This window comes from Anabrus simplex, chromosome 7 (assembly GCF_040414725.1).
Source record: "Anabrus simplex isolate iqAnaSimp1 chromosome 7, ASM4041472v1, whole genome shotgun sequence".
Classification (NCBI taxonomy): Eukaryota; Metazoa; Arthropoda; class Insecta; order Orthoptera; family Tettigoniidae; genus Anabrus; species Anabrus simplex.
The window spans coordinates 285313775-285331566 of NC_090271.1; the positions used below are offsets into that span (position 1 = coordinate 285313775).

Below are 17792 nucleotides of genomic sequence, written 5' to 3' on the forward strand. Positions count from 1 at the left end.
TTCAGTCCCTTACCCCCAATAAGTGAACTTCCCGAAAACCAAAAAATCCGTGTTTCTTTATCTTTAAAGTAGAATCCAAATACGATGTTTATGTCTGTAGCATGTTCAGTTTATGAGATATACTCATTTTAAATATTCACCCCCATTTCACTTCTTTTCAACCCCCCTGAAGTGGATTTTCCGAAAACAAAATATACGTTTTTCTTTATTTTTAAAAGAAATTTGAGGTACCAGTTTTCAACATCTTCAGTTTTTTTAAATATAAGTATTCTCATAAAAGGGATTCAATCGCCTTTTCTCTTATTTTTACTCCCTTAAGTGGATTTTCCGGAAACAAGAAATTACATGTTTCTTTATTTTTAAAGAAGATTCCAAATACCACTTTTCACGACTTTGAACTTTTCATTTTTTGAGACATGGATATACTCATTTTACAAATTTACCCTCCTTTTCATCCCTTTATCGGTAGAATGTCCAAAAATCCTTCCTTACTGAGCACCTACACCACAATATAATCCCGAAAATATCATTTCTTTATGTTCAGTAGTTTTGGCTTGGTGATGATGAATCAGTCAGTCAGGACATGTTATTTTGTATATACAACGGGATATAGAGTTTATTATTATTATTATTATTATTATTATTATTATTATTATTATTTTATTATTGATGTAATAACAACGAAGTGGTGTTTTATATGAAAAATGCTAGGTGTAGATTCAGTATGACGCTAAAAATTGAATATTTTTGTGGATCTATTGCATAGTTTATTCGTATAATGTTAATGAATACTAAATAAGAATGAAAACGAATGATAGAAAAATATTTGCGCATATGCAAATTACTGGCAAATGGAAAAGAGTATTTCATTTAGTGCCACCATCTTGAATATATAACAAATACAAACTCCATTGAAAACTTCATTATATAAATTTAAATTGAAGTAAGACTCAGTCCGGTCGTATTTCAAGATGCTAAATTATGACACCACAGCGTCTCCTATAACCTGAAAAGAAGTTAGTGGGACATACATCCACTAGCATTTTTATTTGAAATTGTTGTATGAAATTATGGAATTTAATGACACGACCATATCACTCTGAGTAAAGATAGTAGGAGATCATAATTTGCCATACGGGATATTAATTTATTGAATATGCTGAGGACGGGAGTTTAAGCAGTGGCGGCTTGTGCTAAAATTCAATTGTGTGTTTCAAGTGACGAGCAGATGGGAGAGATTGCATGTTTACACGCAGTACTTACTTTTCGACAGGGCGGTGGAATACATCCACGGAACGCCCTGCTTGTCTTAAGAAGGGTTCTCAATTGGGGAAAGTTTTTTTGTCGAGCAAGATTCTCATAGCTGAGTCTGGTATTACTTCAACTTATTTGTTCAAAGTTCCTCACTTTAATCCTTGATGTTCTACCTCCCTCAGCCAACACTTGTTCTTTTCCGACACCAAGGTCTCTGGAGTCTCTATTTGCCTCTACCTTGATGGCCCTTCCCTTTTCCGACACCTTCATTCTTTGAAGTGTTGGAGCTCCATTTTACAACTGAATAGTGTTAAGAGAGGAGGGTTACCCAGTTGTAATTACTCTGAAACAGTAATCACCACCACGCTTTATACACATTGTTTATACTCCATAGCTTCTCTCCAGAATTTCAGAACGTGACGACGGGTTATATCTTTGGGATATCAAACCTCCTGAGATTTCCGTTAGTTTCTTTTATAAAACAGCTCCGAGAACGAAGATAATGATATTTTGTTCTGTATGTAGAATTATTGTCCACCTCTGTGGTGTAGTGGTTAGAGTGATTTGCTGCCACCCCCGGAGGCCCGGGTTCGATTCCCAGCTCTGCGACGAAATCTGAAAAGTGGCACGAGAACTGGAACGGAATCCACCCAGCCTCAGGAGGTCAACTGAGCAGAGGTGGTTAGAATCCCACCTCACCCATCCTCGAAGTGGTTTCCCGTGGTTTCGCACTACTTCTACAGACAAATGCAGGGATGTTACCTAACTTAAGGCCACGGCCGCTTCCTTTCCTCTTCCCTGTGTAACACTTACAATCTTCCCGTCCCCCACAAGGCTCCTGTTCAGCATGCCAGGTAAAGCCGTCTGGGCGAGGTACTGCTCTTCCTCCCCAACCGTATCCCTGACTAAATGTCTTACGCTCCAGGACACTACCCTTGAGGAGGGAGAGGTGGGATCCCTCAATGAGTCCGAGGAAAAAACCAACCCAGGGCTGTAAATGAATTAAATAAATAAATAATAAGGTATAATTATTTACTGATAAACGCTCGCCACTGAATTTAATGCTATAAAGCTAACCTGAAGAACTGAAACAGCAAGACAGCACAACATGTTCCTATAGAGCTAATACCAGACAGCACTCATTGCAAAACAGGCGAAACTAGACGATTACAAATATCAGGGGAAGATAAGCAATCCGTATGACAACTCTGATCAGCGGGTTTGCCTACCCAAGAGCATGTGAAGATCAGGACGCTGTTCTTAAAACAAATGTATTGTTTGCTGTTTTCAGTTTTGGAGTACATCATTATGTAGGATTATTATCTTGTAAATCAAACACAAATTAAAATAATTGTTTCTCTCCTCAAATTCTCAAATTAGGGTGAGCGGATTATTCACGTATGTACGGTAACACAGTAGTAATAATTACAGCCCGGATTTTTAAGCACTAAATAGGTTGAAATGCAAAATTATTTGACAAGTAGCAAGTGGCGGCAAGCCCGCTGTACACTCATATAGGTGAGTTGCATACATTTTAGGTGTTCTAATAGGCCGTATCCCTAATATGTATGCAAATCCCACTGCAGAAACGTTGTGCGTGCTAAGAGATACTCGCATAAATAAGTGTGAAATCTAACCTGTCAATGCTTAAAAACCTGGGTTCTGATAATAATCGTATGGCCTTAGTCTCTTTATCCAGTCATTTTGATCTGACGCCGCATAGGCTGTCTGCGTTCCTTTGCTGGGGATACCTAGTGTAAACTATGTCTTCTGGTATGAGTTAGAAGAATTTCATTCACCTGTCTACCTTAGTCTCATTCTAACGATATAAAAGTGACTTGATGTACGTGCGATGCTAGCAGCCAGTCCCTGTGAAAATGTCGTTCATGGTGTCGGTTGTTGTGATCATTTCAGTGGGCTTGGCAGATTGATAAGATCAACTTCTGGCTTGGTGAGAAAAGAAACGTCAAACTACCTCCCTCCTCATTTCCCTAGAATGCCTCGTCAGTGTCGCCTAGGCTATCTACGACAGCTCATGGCGGAGCTGTTGAGGATCAAACCAGCCCTACATACATACATACATACATGTAGGCTGTCTATAAGTCATTATTTCGTTGTTCCCCTCTTAGTAGCCTCTTACGACATGCAGGAGGTACAGATAATGCACCCTTTGACTCCAATCACAGGAGTGATAAAGTATTCTGATAAATCGGAAGAAAAACGAGTGTATCCACAGAAGAAGAGTACGGCTCATGATATGTGAGAAAATGAAGACATTCCAGACTTAGTATATATACCTTGCTAATCTAAGTATTATCTATATATTTAAGGAATTTACTAAAAACTGCTTTGGCAAATCCGTCCGTCCGTTCTGCTGGACCGATTTGCCTTCATTTCTGTTTTATTCTCTCCATAATTACCTGAAGTGAATAATGAGCTATTGATTGGTCTCTAAGTTCAGCCAACTTTGAGTAATCATAAAATGATCACACCAATAATTGTAGAGGAAGGCTTACCCTAACCCGCAATGCATTCTGTACTTAGCAGGTTGCTAAGCAACTAACACTTTCATTAATATTCTGATATGTAATTTTCATCCTTAGTAATATCATTGCATACAACCCTGTTTTTTTCTACCTGTCAAGCCAAGGAGTACACACTTCTTCTGTTAATGGAAGAATACTATTCTCTCCTAGATACTCTTTGATTGTCTGACCTTCTCCAGCTTCCGATTATACTCAACAGATGGCAGAACGTTCCTAATTACGTAGTGCACATGTTGTTAAGAGAAAACAGTCTACGTACGTGCAGACGGCAAGGTATCAAGTCGAATAGCCTTCTATATGACCATTATTAAACCGCAAGGACAAACTCTTGAAAAAGTGGGTGTCAATCAATCAATCAATCAATCAATCAACCAATACCGATCTGCATATAGGGCAGCCGCCCAGGTGGCAGATTCCCTATCTGTTGCTTTCCTAGCCTTTTCCTAAATGATTTTAAAGAAACTGGAAATTGATTGAACATCTCCCTTGGTAAGTTATTCCAATCCCTAACTCCCCTTCCTATAAATGAATATTTGCCCCAGTTTGTCCTCTTGAATTCCAACTTTATCTTCATATTGTGATCTTTCCTACTTTTATAAACGCCATTCAAACTTATTCGTCTACTAATGTCATTCCACGGAATCTCTCCGCTGACAGCTCGGAACATACCACTTAGTCGAGCTGCTCTTCTTCTTTCTCTCAATTCATCCCAACCCAAACATTGCAACATTTTTGTAACGCTACTCTTTTGTCGGAAATCACCCAGAACAAATCGAGCTGTTTTCTTTGGATTTTTTCCAGTTCTTGAATCAGGTAATCCTGGTGAGGGTCCCATACACTGGAACCATACTCTAGTTGGGGTCTTACCAGAGACTTGTATGCCCTCTCCTTTACATCCTTACTACAACCCCTAAACACCCTCATAACCATGTGCAGAGATCTGTACCCTTTATTTACAATCCCATTTATGTGATTACCCCAATGAAGATCTTTCCTTATATTAACACCTAGATACTTACAATGATCCCCAAAAGAAACTTTCACCCCATCAACGCAGTAATTAAAACTGAGAGGACATTTCCTATTTGTGAAACTCACAACCTGACTTTTAACCCCGTTTATCAACATACCATTGCCTGCTGTCCATCTCACAACATTTTCGAGGTCACGTTGCAGTTGCTCACAATCTTGTAACTTATTTATTATTCTATAGAGAATAACATCATCCGCAAAAAACCTTACCTCCGATTCCACTCCTTTACTCATATCATTTATATATATAAGAAAGCATAAAGCTCCGATAATACTGCCTTGAGGAATTCCCCTCTTAATTATTACAGGGTCAGATAAAGCTTCACCTACTCTAATTTTCTGAGATCTATTTTCTAGAAATATAGCAACCCATTCAGTCACTCTTTTGTCTAGTCCAATTGCACTCATTTTTGCCAGTAGTCTCCCATGATCCACCCTATCAAATGCTTTAGACAGGTCAATCGCGATACAGTCCATCTGACCTCCAGAATCCAAGATATCTGCTATATCCTGCTGGAATCCTACAAGTTGAGCTTCAGTGGAATAACCTTTTCTAAAACCGAATTGCCTTCTATCGAACCAGTTATTAATTTCACAAACATGTCTAATATAATCAGAAAGAATGCCTTCCCAAAGTTTACATACAATGCATGTCAAACTTACTGGGCTGTAATTTTCAGCTTTATGTCTATCACCCTTTCCTTTACACACCGGGGCTACAATAGCAACTCTCCATTCATCTGGTAGAGCTCCTCCGACCAAACAATAATCAAATAAGTACTTCAGATATGGTACTATATCCCAACCCATTGTCTTTAGTATATCCCCAGAAATCTTATCATTTCCAGCCGCTTTTCTAGTTTTCAACTTTTGTATCTTATTGTAAATGTCATCGTTATCATATGTAAATTTTATTACTTCTTTGGCCTTAGTCTCCTCCTTTATCTGGACATTATCCTTGTAACCAACAATCTTTACATACTGCTGACTGAATACTTCTGCCTTTTGAAGATCCTCACATACACACTCCCCTTGTTCATTAATGATTCCTGGAATGTCCTTCTTGGAACCTGTTTCTGCCTTAAAATACCTATACGTACCCTTCCATTTTTCACTAAAATTCTTATGACTGCCAATTATGCTTGCCATCATGTTATCCTTAGCTGCCTTCTTTGCTAGATTCAATTTTCTAGTAAGTTCCTTCAATTTCTCCTTACTTCCATGGCCATTTCTAACTCTATTTCTTTCCAGTCTGCACCTCCTTCTTAGTCTCTTTATTTCTCTATTATAATAAAGTGGGTCTTTACCATTCCTTACCACCCTTAATTGTAGAAACCTGTTTTCGCATTTCTCAACAATTTCTTTAAACCCATCCCAGAATCTGTTTACATTTTTATTTACCGTTTTCCACCGATCATAGTTACTTTTTAGGAACTGCCTCATGCCTGCTTTTTCAGCCATACGGTACTGCCTAACAGTCCTACTTTTAAGACCTTCCTTTCTATCACATTTATTTTTAACTACCACAAAAACAGCTTCATGATCACTAATACCATCTATTACTTCAGTTTCCCTATAGAGCTCATCTGGTTTTATCAGCACGACATCCAGGATATTTCTCCCTCTGGTTGGTTCCATCACTTTCTGAATCAGCTGTCCTTCCCATATTAACTTATTTGCCATTTGTTGGTCATGCTTCCTGTCGTTCGCATTTCCTTCCCAATTTACATCTGTCAAATTCAGATCTCCCGCTACAATCACATTTCTTTCCATGTCGTTTCCCACATAGCTCACTATCCTATCAAATAATTCCGAATCCGCGTCAGTGCTACCCTTTCCCGGTCTGTACACTCCAAATATATCAAGTTGCCTATTATCTTTAGAAATGAGCCTTACACCTAGAATTTCATGTGTCTCATCTTTAACTTTTTCGTAGCTTACAAATTCTTCTTTCACCAGAATGAACACTCCCCCTCCCACCCTTCCAATCCTATCTCTACGATACACACTCCAGTGCCGTGAGAAATTACCTGAACCAATATTCAACCATAGCCAATTGTATGTTGCGCTATCTCGGGCAAGATAGTTTGAAAATGTTAAGATCCAGATAGGCCGAATTGCCGGAGCACAGAGAAAACTGTATGGAAATACAGTACAGTAAGTCTTAGAAACTATATTACGAATCAATTACTTATTATGTACCGGTCTTAAATGTTCATGAAACTAATAAAAATGGCAGGCAAAACAATATGACTGCGAGAGGCACATCAAGACGAGTTATCTGACCTAATTATACGGAGTGCCGCGGAGTAGCACGGGTCCACTAATTATTATTATTATTATTATTATTATTATTATTATTATTATTATTATTTTTTTAATTATTATTATTTCTTTTCCTACCACTTTTTCCCACACCTGTGGGGTCGCGGGTGCGAACTGCTTCACAAATGTATATTTGGTCCTGTTTTACGGCCGGATGCCCTTCCTGACGCCAACCCTATATTGAGGGATGTAATCACTATTGCGTGTTTCTATGGTGGTTGTTAGTGTGGTATGTTCTCTGAATATGAAGACGAGAGTTTTGGGACGGACACAAACACCCAGTCCCCGAGCCGGAAGAATTAATCAGAAGCGATTAAAATCCCCGGCCCGTGCGGAAATCAAACCCGGGACCATCTGAACCGAAGGCCAGTAGCTGACCATTCAGTCAATGAGTCGGACTATTATTATTATTATTATTATTATTATTATTATTATTATTATTATTATTATTATTATTATTATTATTATTAGCCATCCCTGTTGTGTAGAGATAGCATGACTGTCTCTTATTCCAAGGCCTTATTTTCATTCTCGACTGAGGAGTAGGAAGGGGCTGACTTGACAGGGGATTTTCTCAAGCTCTTAGTTAAAGCTCACCGAGTTCGATAGCTGCAGTCGCTTAAATGCGGCCAGGTAGTAGGTTCGAACCCCACTGTCGGCAGCCCTGAAGATGGTTTTCCGTGGTTTCCGATTTTCCCACCAGGCAAATGCTGGGGCTGTACCTTAATTAAGGCCACGGCCGCTTCCTTCCCACTCCTAGCCCTTTCCTGTCCCATCGTCGCCATAAGACATATCTGTGTCGGTGCGACGTAAAGCCAATAGCAAAAAAAAAAAGTTAAAGCGCACAGTGAGAAGTCGGCGCTACTCACCAAGCGTACATAGACGATCACTGGTTGCCATCGTTACAATGGTATAGTGAAACTGATTACGTTAATTCCAACTAGACCCCCAACTCAAAAACATATCCATGTTAATAAATAACAGTTTCGAAGCATGGTTAAACATGCACCGAGTAAGGATTTCTTTTTCATAAGTAAATGATGAATATTTATCTGTAGTGATCACAGTGTACTTCAAATTCACTTTCATACATTAGGTAGTGTCCAATAGTTATATTGTTTCCTAATATGCCGAGTAATACACACAGTAATTTCTAAATTAAGAACCCCAGAAATTATATTTTGTTACAAATTACTGGGCGGGAGGTAAGAATCGATTGTTTTTCACGCAGCACTGCCACATATTTACGAGATTCTCTACTCCCTTCTAATACATATTATTTCCTTTCATTACAAACTCCCACTAATATCTCTATATTTTTAACCAGGAATTATAATCAACTAATGTTCTGATCTTAAGGATTTCCCCGGTTGTTATAGTTTAAAATCAAAACTCACTACATACTACAAGTTAATGGAATATACGATGGGCGTTCAATACATAATGCATACATTTTATTTCTAGGCCAATTTCGGTTTTAAAAAATTGGAATTGTCTTTGGGACGTCTTTGAATATTCCCGCTTTGTCTCGTACTTGCATTAATTTCCGATACGTGGCAACGCTATAACTAGGCTTCAAATTGGCGTCTGTAACGGAGGTGCGCACCAAACAGAGAGCAGTTATTGAGTTTATTTTGGCGCAGAATCAGGTCATCATAGATATTCATAGGAGCTTGCAGAACGTGTACGGAGACCTGGCATTGGACAAAAGCACGGTGAGTCGTTGGGCGAGGCGTGTTTCTTCATCACTCTGAATGGGTTTACCTGGTCGATATCCTCCCTCGTGGTGAAACGATCAACTCTGAAGTGTATTGTGCTACTCTAAGGAAATTGAAGAAACGTCTCCAGCGTGGTCGTGGCTACAAAAATGCAAACGAACTTCTCCTTCTCCATGACAACGCAAGACCGCACACAAGTCTGGGCACCCGACAGGAGCTCACAAAACTTTAGTGGACTGCTCATCCTTATCCACCCTGCATCCCATTATCTCGCGCCTTCTGATTTCCATCTGTCTGGCCCAATGAAGGATGCACTATGTGGATGATGGGTGATGGGGAAGTTATCTTTGCAGCACGACGTTGGCTCCGACATCGACCAGTTGAGTGGTACCATACAGGCCCTCGCATTACGGTGGCGTAAGGCCGTGATATTGAACTGAGATTATGTCGAAAAATAGGGTATTGTAGGAGAAGGATTGGGGAATAACATGGTGTATTTTAATCATGCTTTTAGAAACAATGTGTCGCATTATATTATTGAAATTCCTTCGTACATTGTACAATATCAACAACATGTTTATATTTAGAAGAACCTCTTCTCTTTAAGGATCAATGCCACGACGAAGTATATTACTAATACCAGCAATGACGTGTTCAGTGTTTTAATTCTCCACGAAAGAGCATTTTAACTTCATTATCGTCTTTAGTGTTCTCATTATTTTATATGTGCCAAAATGTATACCTAATATACGGTTTTTTTTAAGCTGAAGATGTTCTAAAATGGAATGAAACCTGTTTTTGTAATGTTTAGCTAGAATTTAAGCTGACATATGTTTGTATATCCGGTCAAGAAAGCCAAGAATAATGGCCGAGAGGAACCATCGTGCTGACTATATGACACCTCATAATCTGCAGCTCTTCGGGCTGAGCAGCGGTCGCTTGGTAGGCCAAGGCCCTTCGGGGCTGTTGCGCCATGGGATTTAGATTGGATTTTTTATGTTTGTATATGCACAAAAACTAGCTATAAAATAAAATAAGTATTGGAAGGAGGGAATAATCCTTTGACCTTAGTTGAATTTTAGGCACTGCCTAGGTCGAGGCGGTAAAGGCGTGCTCTGTTCACCGGGAAGGACGTGGGTTGGATTTCCCGTCAGAAATCCGAAACATTTAACAAAAGTAATTTCCATTTGCGCAACAGTATTTGGCCTTAAGTTCACTCAGCATGCACGAAAAATGAGTACCAGGTTAACACCTGGTAACAAAGATGTCCGGCGTAGAGTTAACCACTGTACCCCACCAAGTGCCGAGGTCCACTCCTTCATGGAACTTCTTGGTCTGAACAGAGATTACGTTGCTTTCTTTTCAGAAAACAATTAAATACAAATAAAACATTAAATAACGAAACAATGACTGTTAACTTCAGCTTTTAACAATATAATGACAATAAATAAAAAACAGTGACATTGTTATACATTTTACGTTTCATTGGCAGCTTAGAAGTGTAATATTAACGATTGCTCCGCTCATCAGGCTTACAAATAAGTAAAACAATCAGATCTGTAGTGCACAGTGTTAAAAACCAAATAAAAAACAGAATGCTCACAGTTCACTAAGTAGTAAAACTGTACCACTATATGAAAAGAAGGTTTTGAAAAGAAAGAAAAATGGTAAGGCGCATCTGTCAGAAGCAATTTCCGTGCAGTACATGGTAAAGAGATTTTAAGTACAGAGCAAAAATGGCCAGCTAAACACCGATGACAACTGATCGTACAACTGCAGGCCCACAGCAGGTGCCTAGGGCACTTTGCAGTTGTGTTGTCTGTACGTCAGAATACAGCCAACAGAAGGAAAATGCCTATGCGACCGTAGCTTAATGGTAGAGTATTGGACAATAAAATACGAAAGCTGTAAGTCTACCTGTAATAAATAAGTATATCTTAATGTAAGAATATACAAACAAGCTTTAGAAAAATTGATGCACTCATTTTGTGTCCGTCCAACTGATTGAACATTGTAAATTTATGTTTCTAAACAATGGAAGAAATTGAGGTCTGGAAGAGTTCGTGGTATACAGAACTTAGTGACTCAACCACAAATCCTTAAATCACTCTTTCTCTGGTCGGGACATCGACTGTTTCCATTAAGATGGGCTACAGACGGAAGAAGTAGATTCTTCTTATTGAGCCATCTGCGAGGAAAATGAAGAATTCAATAATTTGGGTTTGACTCCCTGTTTGTTCTCATCAATTATGATCAATTCGTGTCTCTTGGAGTATTGATCCTCGCTACTCTTCATCTGGCGACAATTAGACTATATTTAGCTGCCATCCTAGAAGATACCAGACCGTATGACGAGTCATCCTACGTATATCTGAAAGAAAAAAACAATAGACTAGAATTATGCCAGGCACGCATAAATTAATAGATTCTTTACACATTTTTTTTTTGCCATCCCACATATATTAAAATGTCCCTATATTTCTGAAATATCCTCAGCTAAATTTAGAAATGTGTAAGTCTTCCGACACGAGACTGACGAAGTTGACCAACTTCAGATGCCACTGGGCTCAGAAATCCAGCACTATATCGTCTGAGCTCCTCAGTCCTGGCTAATAAGCTGCAGTCTATATGAAGTATTATGTGTAGATCTGGAGAAGGATCAATTGTACCTAATGTAAAATCGAGTATATTTTGTTAACATACAGTTTACAGGTGCAGCAGATCCATAATAGACTGCATCATAACTGACTTTTAATTCAGAATATGTGTTAGGACTGTAAGGGTTTTCCAGGGATCTTTCTATGTACAGATCACTATGTATTCTACAGTGAACTAAGTATCACTAGACCTGAGAGAGGTAAAGTTAAGTCTGTCTGCATACATATAAGGGACGAAAAAATAGACAGAACTAAATGGATATGATTTGTGGAAAATTCCAAAGAAAAGACCGTTAGCAGGTTCGGGATGTACAACATTTTAATGTTGCTTAAACCTGTCAATGATTCTGAATGGGTTAAGAACAAGTGTGACACCGAGTGAGTTGGCCCTGTGGTTAGGGTCGGGCAGCCGTGAGCTTGAATTCGGGAGATAGTTGGCTCCAACCCCACTGTGAGCAGCCCTGAAGATGCTTTTCCGTGATTTCCCATTTTCACACTATGCAAATGCTAGGGCTGTACCTTAATTAATGCCACTGACGCTTCCTTCACACTCCTAGCAGTTCCCTATCCTGTCGTCAGCATAAAGCCTATCAGTGCGACGTAAAGCAAATTATGAAAAAAAAAAAAGTGTGACAAATGATATGTTTTCTCTAATTTCAGAAAACATTTCCAAAATTATTAAGTTGCCGAAAACTGTCCCCTAGTTATCATATATATTTTCACGCTTGTTCATAATCTCTGACGAGCTTACTCAGCCTAAGCAATATCGTGCATATACATACATGTTTAAATATGATCTGATAGAATCTGAGGATGTTCGTGTAGAACGAAACTTATCATTTTCTTTATCTTTCAAGGTATGTCATGTGTTAAATGTTGTAAGTAATTCATGCCTCGACAGACTGAAAAAAATAAATTATATTAATTGAGTTGGTACTGAAAAGAAAGGCTTCCTTCTTGACAAAAATAATTCAGAGTTTCTATACCCGAATTACAATTGGCGCAAATCGAACTGTTTTTCTTTGAATTTCTTTCACTTCTCGAATCAAGTAGTTCTGGTGACGGTCCCATAAACTGGAACCATACTCTAACTATGGTCTAGTTTATATCCTCACTACAACCCCTAAATATTTTCATAACCATCTGAAGAGATCTGTAATCTTTATTTGCAGTTCCTTTAATGTGATTAACCCAATAAAGACCTTTCTATACATTTCCCCATGGGAAACTTTCACTGCCATCAACGAGGTAATTAAAATTGAGAGGACTTTTTCTGTTCTGTGTTGACTTTTCACCCTCTTTATCGTCATATCATTGGCTGCTGTCCGTCTCACAACATTGTCGAGGTCATTTTTCAGTCGTTCACAAATCTTGTGACTTATTTATTACTCTATACAGTATCACATCATTCGCAAAGAGCCTTATCTCTGATTACAGTCCCGAAAACGAAATGCATATTTGTCAATTATCATTCAGAACTATATCAAATACATCCAAAAGGATTCACCAGGAACTTCGAAGAAATTATTTTCAAGAGTGGAGCTGCCAGAAGTGTTCTAGGTACTTTCAAAGGCCAACAGAATTGTTTCACAGGAACAGGGACTCTTCCTGAAAGTGGACAGCAGTGGTTAATCTAAACATGAATTATGCCGAACTTCATGTAGTACCCGGTGATAGCAGCGAGTCGACCATGTGTCACAAATATGGCAAAGGGACAGAAACCCCTTGTCATGTAATCGTCAGCTGTTCTTATGACGCGTAACTAATAAACTCACGACGCCACAAGGCTGAAAGACCTGCCAGCCAAAAATGGTTTTAACTGTTGATAGTGATGTTTCCCGCCCGTTCAGTGACATCATGGCATTTAACGCGTGTGATTCCCTAGTCATTATTGTTGACCCGACCATACAGTTTGAAAACAATTATCCGGACTAGTCTACCTTGGTTCCAAGAGAGAATGAAGCCTTATACAAGTAGAGTGCTGAATATTATAACACCAAATTCTCCCATCAGTATGGATCTCGGAATTTTGACGTATACGGTCTTCTTTTCGGATCAAAAGGAACAGTTTCAGATTCTGTCCTTAAGATTTTTAACAAATGTAATCTAGATGAGCGATAACTGATAATCATTTGTAGAGATGTACTGGTGGATTCAATCCAAATCAAACCTTATTTATGGTCTGGCTCCTTGGGTGATTGGCGCAGTGCGGGTTCGATTCCCGGAAGGGTCGGAGGTTTTAACCTTAAACTGTTAATTCCCTTTACTCGGGGACTGGGAGTGTCGTAGTCCCCAACATCCCTGCAACTTCACTCCACACAACACTATCCTTCACTAGAAAAACACGCAGTTTCCTACACATGGCAGATGCCGCCCACCCTCATCGTAGAGTCTGCCTTACAAGGGCTGCACCAAGTTAGAAATAGCCACACGAAATTATTATACCACATTTATGGCAAATGGAATATTTTGTGATACAAAATGCTGTGTTATATTTTGAGCTAAATTAGTGAAATAGATTCATCAAACTTGTCCAAAATTTTAATAATGTTCATTGTACTGGTAGAATGTGCATTATGTTTGCTATTCACGTGCGTTTCTGACCGAATTCCATCTGAACGCATTGCCATGACCTTACAATCCAATATTCTAATTTACAAACATAACTTACTTTGTGTCCGCCTCTGTGGTGTAATGGTTACTGTGATTGGCTTCCATCCCCGGAGGCCCGAGTTCGATTCCCGGCTCTGCCATGAAATTTGAAAAGTTGTTCGAGGGCTGGAACGGGGTCCACTCAGCCTCGGAAGATCAAATGAGTGGAGGGGTATTCGATACCCTCCTCAGCATCCTCGAAATGGTTTTCCGTGGTTACCCACTTTACCTCCAGGCAAATGCCGGGATGGTACCTAACTTAAGACCACAGAGCTTCCTTCCCTCTTTCTTGTATATCACTTCCAATCTTCCCAGATCCCAAGAAGGCCCCTGTTCAGCATAGCAGGTGAGCTGCCTGGGTGAGGTACTGGTCCTCCTCCCCAGTTTTATCCCCTGACCCAAATATCGCTCCAGGACACTGTCCCTCGCTGAGTCCGAGGGAAGGAACAAACCTGGAGGGCAAACGGATTAAGAAAGAAAGAACTTACCTTGTTTCTGCCTGGTGGCCACGATCGTTAAAGCCTTCCAGTCTATATCGTGGTTAGCCAGTTCGAGTCCCGTTGGTCGAAAAATGTTTCACCATCAGAACGTTGGTCATCAGGGTAGAAGAGGTGGTGGTACACAATTTCTAATCAGTATATTGCGTGCCAAAAGCCTGAATTAAATTCCACACCTTTTCGCAATACTCATATGGAGTGAGGCATATGACGCTGTTGATGGTGATTCGTCCGTCGGATGGGGACGTGACTGCTTGATAACGATTACTGTATTTTCATCTATCGAACCGTTTTCGAGAGACATCTGTAGAGACCAAAAGGGTAAAAATGGTTCAGGCCCTACGAAATAATCAGTATTTTAGAGTGTGATGAGATGAGATGAGATGAGATGAGATGAGATGAGATGAGATGAGATGAGATGAGATGAGATGAGATGAGATGAGATGAGATGAGGCCTCTCTGATAAAGGAGCCGTCTATAAGTCTCTCAGACATGGCCATCCCTCAATACTTCTCATCACAGCCTGCACGGTTGCTAGGTAACTTCGCGTTTTGTATTGCTAACTTCAGATGACCTCAAGCAATAAGACATATTTATGTCAAAAAAAGGTCTTCCTGACCTGTGTATAAACCCTATTGATCTATAATGGAAATTTCAATAGGACGTCTAACCACCAACCAGAACTGAAACTGGGACTGAGTGCTCCACCGATTTTAGACAAACATGGGAAGGTGGTGTTGAAAAAAAATGTGTACATTCCTCTGCCATGTCATATTTTTGAGAAGGATAAAAAAGGATAATAAACGATAATAAACATACATACATACATACATACATACATACATACATACATACATACATGCATACATACATACATACATACATACATACATACATACATACATACATACATACATACATACATACATTACATTATCATTATAGACTGTTATGCCTTTCAGCGTTCAGTCTGCAAGCCTCTGAGAATTTACTAAACGTCGCCACAATCCTCGATTTGCAACTAGTGCTGTGGCCTCATTCAGTTCTATACCTCTTATCTTTAAATCGTTAGAAACCGAGTCTAACCATCGTCGTATTGGTCTCCCTCTACTTCTCTTACCCTCCATAATAGAGTCCATTATTCTCCTAGGTAACCTATCCTCCTCCATTCGCCTCACATGACCCCACCACCGAAGCCGGATTATGCGTACAGCTTCATCCATCGAGTTCATTCCTAAATTAGCCTTTATCTCATCATTCCGAGTACCCTCCTGCCATTGTTCCCACCTGTTTGTACCAACAATCATTCTTGCTACTTTCATGTCTGTTACTTCTAACTTATGAATAAGATATCCTGAGTCCACCCAGCTTTCGCTCCCGTAAAGCAAAGTTGGTCTGAAAACAGACCGATGTAAAGATAGTTTCGTCTGGGAGCTGACTTCCTTCTTACAGAATACTGCTGATCGCAACTGCTAGCTCACTGCATTTGCTTTACTACACCTTGATTCAATCTCTCTTACTATATTACCATCCTGGGAAAACACACAACCTAAATACTTGAAATCCACCTGTTCTAGCTTTGTATCACCAATCTGACATTCGATTCTGTTGAATTTCTTACCTACTGACATCAATTTAGTCTTCGAGAGGGTAATTTTCATACCATACTCATTGCACCTATTTTCAAGTTCCAAGATATTAGACTGCAGGCTTTCGGCACAGTCTGCCATTAAGACGATAATAAAGTATATTTCAAAACTTCTTGATATTATGCAAATCATTTTACCCCCTTCTATGAAACAGTAGTTGATTTCAAATTCGAGAATGTTTCATTAAACAATATACCTTTCTTTTAATGCTATTTGTTCGGGGAGTCGAGCCATGTGGATCTTTTGCCCCTAACAATATAGCATACATGTCTAATAAATTAGTTGAAGAAAACTTGGACCTTCGTCCCGGCTGGCGTAGCTCTTTTCAAGCACACCCCCAACAGAGGTGAGATGCATGACTGTACCTAGAAATCAAATACGGCCCTCCGCCGACAGCAGCTAATGGTAATAACATTTAGCTAAGGAAGCGGACAATTAGTTGAAAGGAAAATTAAATCGATAAATTATTGAGACGAGATGGATGGGAGATATGCAGACTTACTTGATAGTTTCAAATTCTTCAATGCAGCCACTCGACTGAGGTAATTATATCCGCCAATCGAAATCTTGTTGCTGAAAGAGAAATGAGGAAATATTCATTTGAAAATTCCCATATGATTAATTGTAATATAAAAATATGCCTCATCTCGTTTACTTACTATAATCGCTAATAAATATTTCCGAAACACTGGATTGAATGCCCGATTCGCATCCTGTAACATTCCGCGAACGTCCAAAGATTGGCCACAGGCCGGAGTAGCCACGCTCACCGCGAGGATTGCCACCAGAATGTAGAGGAGTACAGTAGCAGGCATGGCGTTACAAAGACGCTGTTAGAAGTGACCGTGTCCTTTTAAAGTGTAGCTACTTCAAGCGGAAATACGAGCATTATCGTGAGGAAATACTGTCCTTGACTTTGTTTGAGGAGTCATACTGTGACTGTCAAAGTAAATTTCTCTGAACACTCAGTGAATCGAAGGGACGTCACCCGTACTTGCTGTATTTCCTCACTATTAGCCCGGTATCATGAGACAAAGACCATGGAATTACTCAACTTTCCCAGCGTTTACGACTTGCGAAACATTCTTAGCAACGATAAGGATATAATCCTCATTCCCTACTCCTTCCAAGTACTCTACTTCCTTGCCTGGGGAACGATTTTGACGTGTTAACGTCACTTGAAACATAGCACCCTATATCGATGCTAACAGTGTTACGAAAGAGAAAATGTAATCTCTTCGTTTGCTTCCGATCCCAACGAAATAAACGATGTTCTACCCACCGGTACTGGTGAATTTTTTTAAATAAAACGAACCTTCGTCCCACTTAAAACTTCCAGATGTGACGTTATTACAAAGTCTCTCCCACGTTTTAAACCTGCGTAAGGATTTAGTGACAATATGATGCAAAAGCATGTGAAAATTATAAATTCCTTATGGGGAATGAGTGTTAATACAAGCAA

The 17792-nt window shown here is 39.5% G+C and overlaps 1 long non-coding RNA gene across 1 annotated transcript; it reads right to left on the minus strand.

Annotated features, from left to right (window-relative positions):
* Positions 1 to 10743: 10743 nt before the first annotated feature.
* LOC136877111 (uncharacterized) lies at positions 10744 to 17161 on the minus strand. The gene is made up of 3 exons (XR_010860714.2): positions 16990 to 17161; positions 16833 to 16903; positions 10744 to 11246 (listed from the first exon to the last, which is right to left on the minus strand). It is a non-coding gene; the product is annotated as an uncharacterized lncRNA (long non-coding RNA).
* Positions 17162 to 17792: the final 631 nt, after the last annotated feature.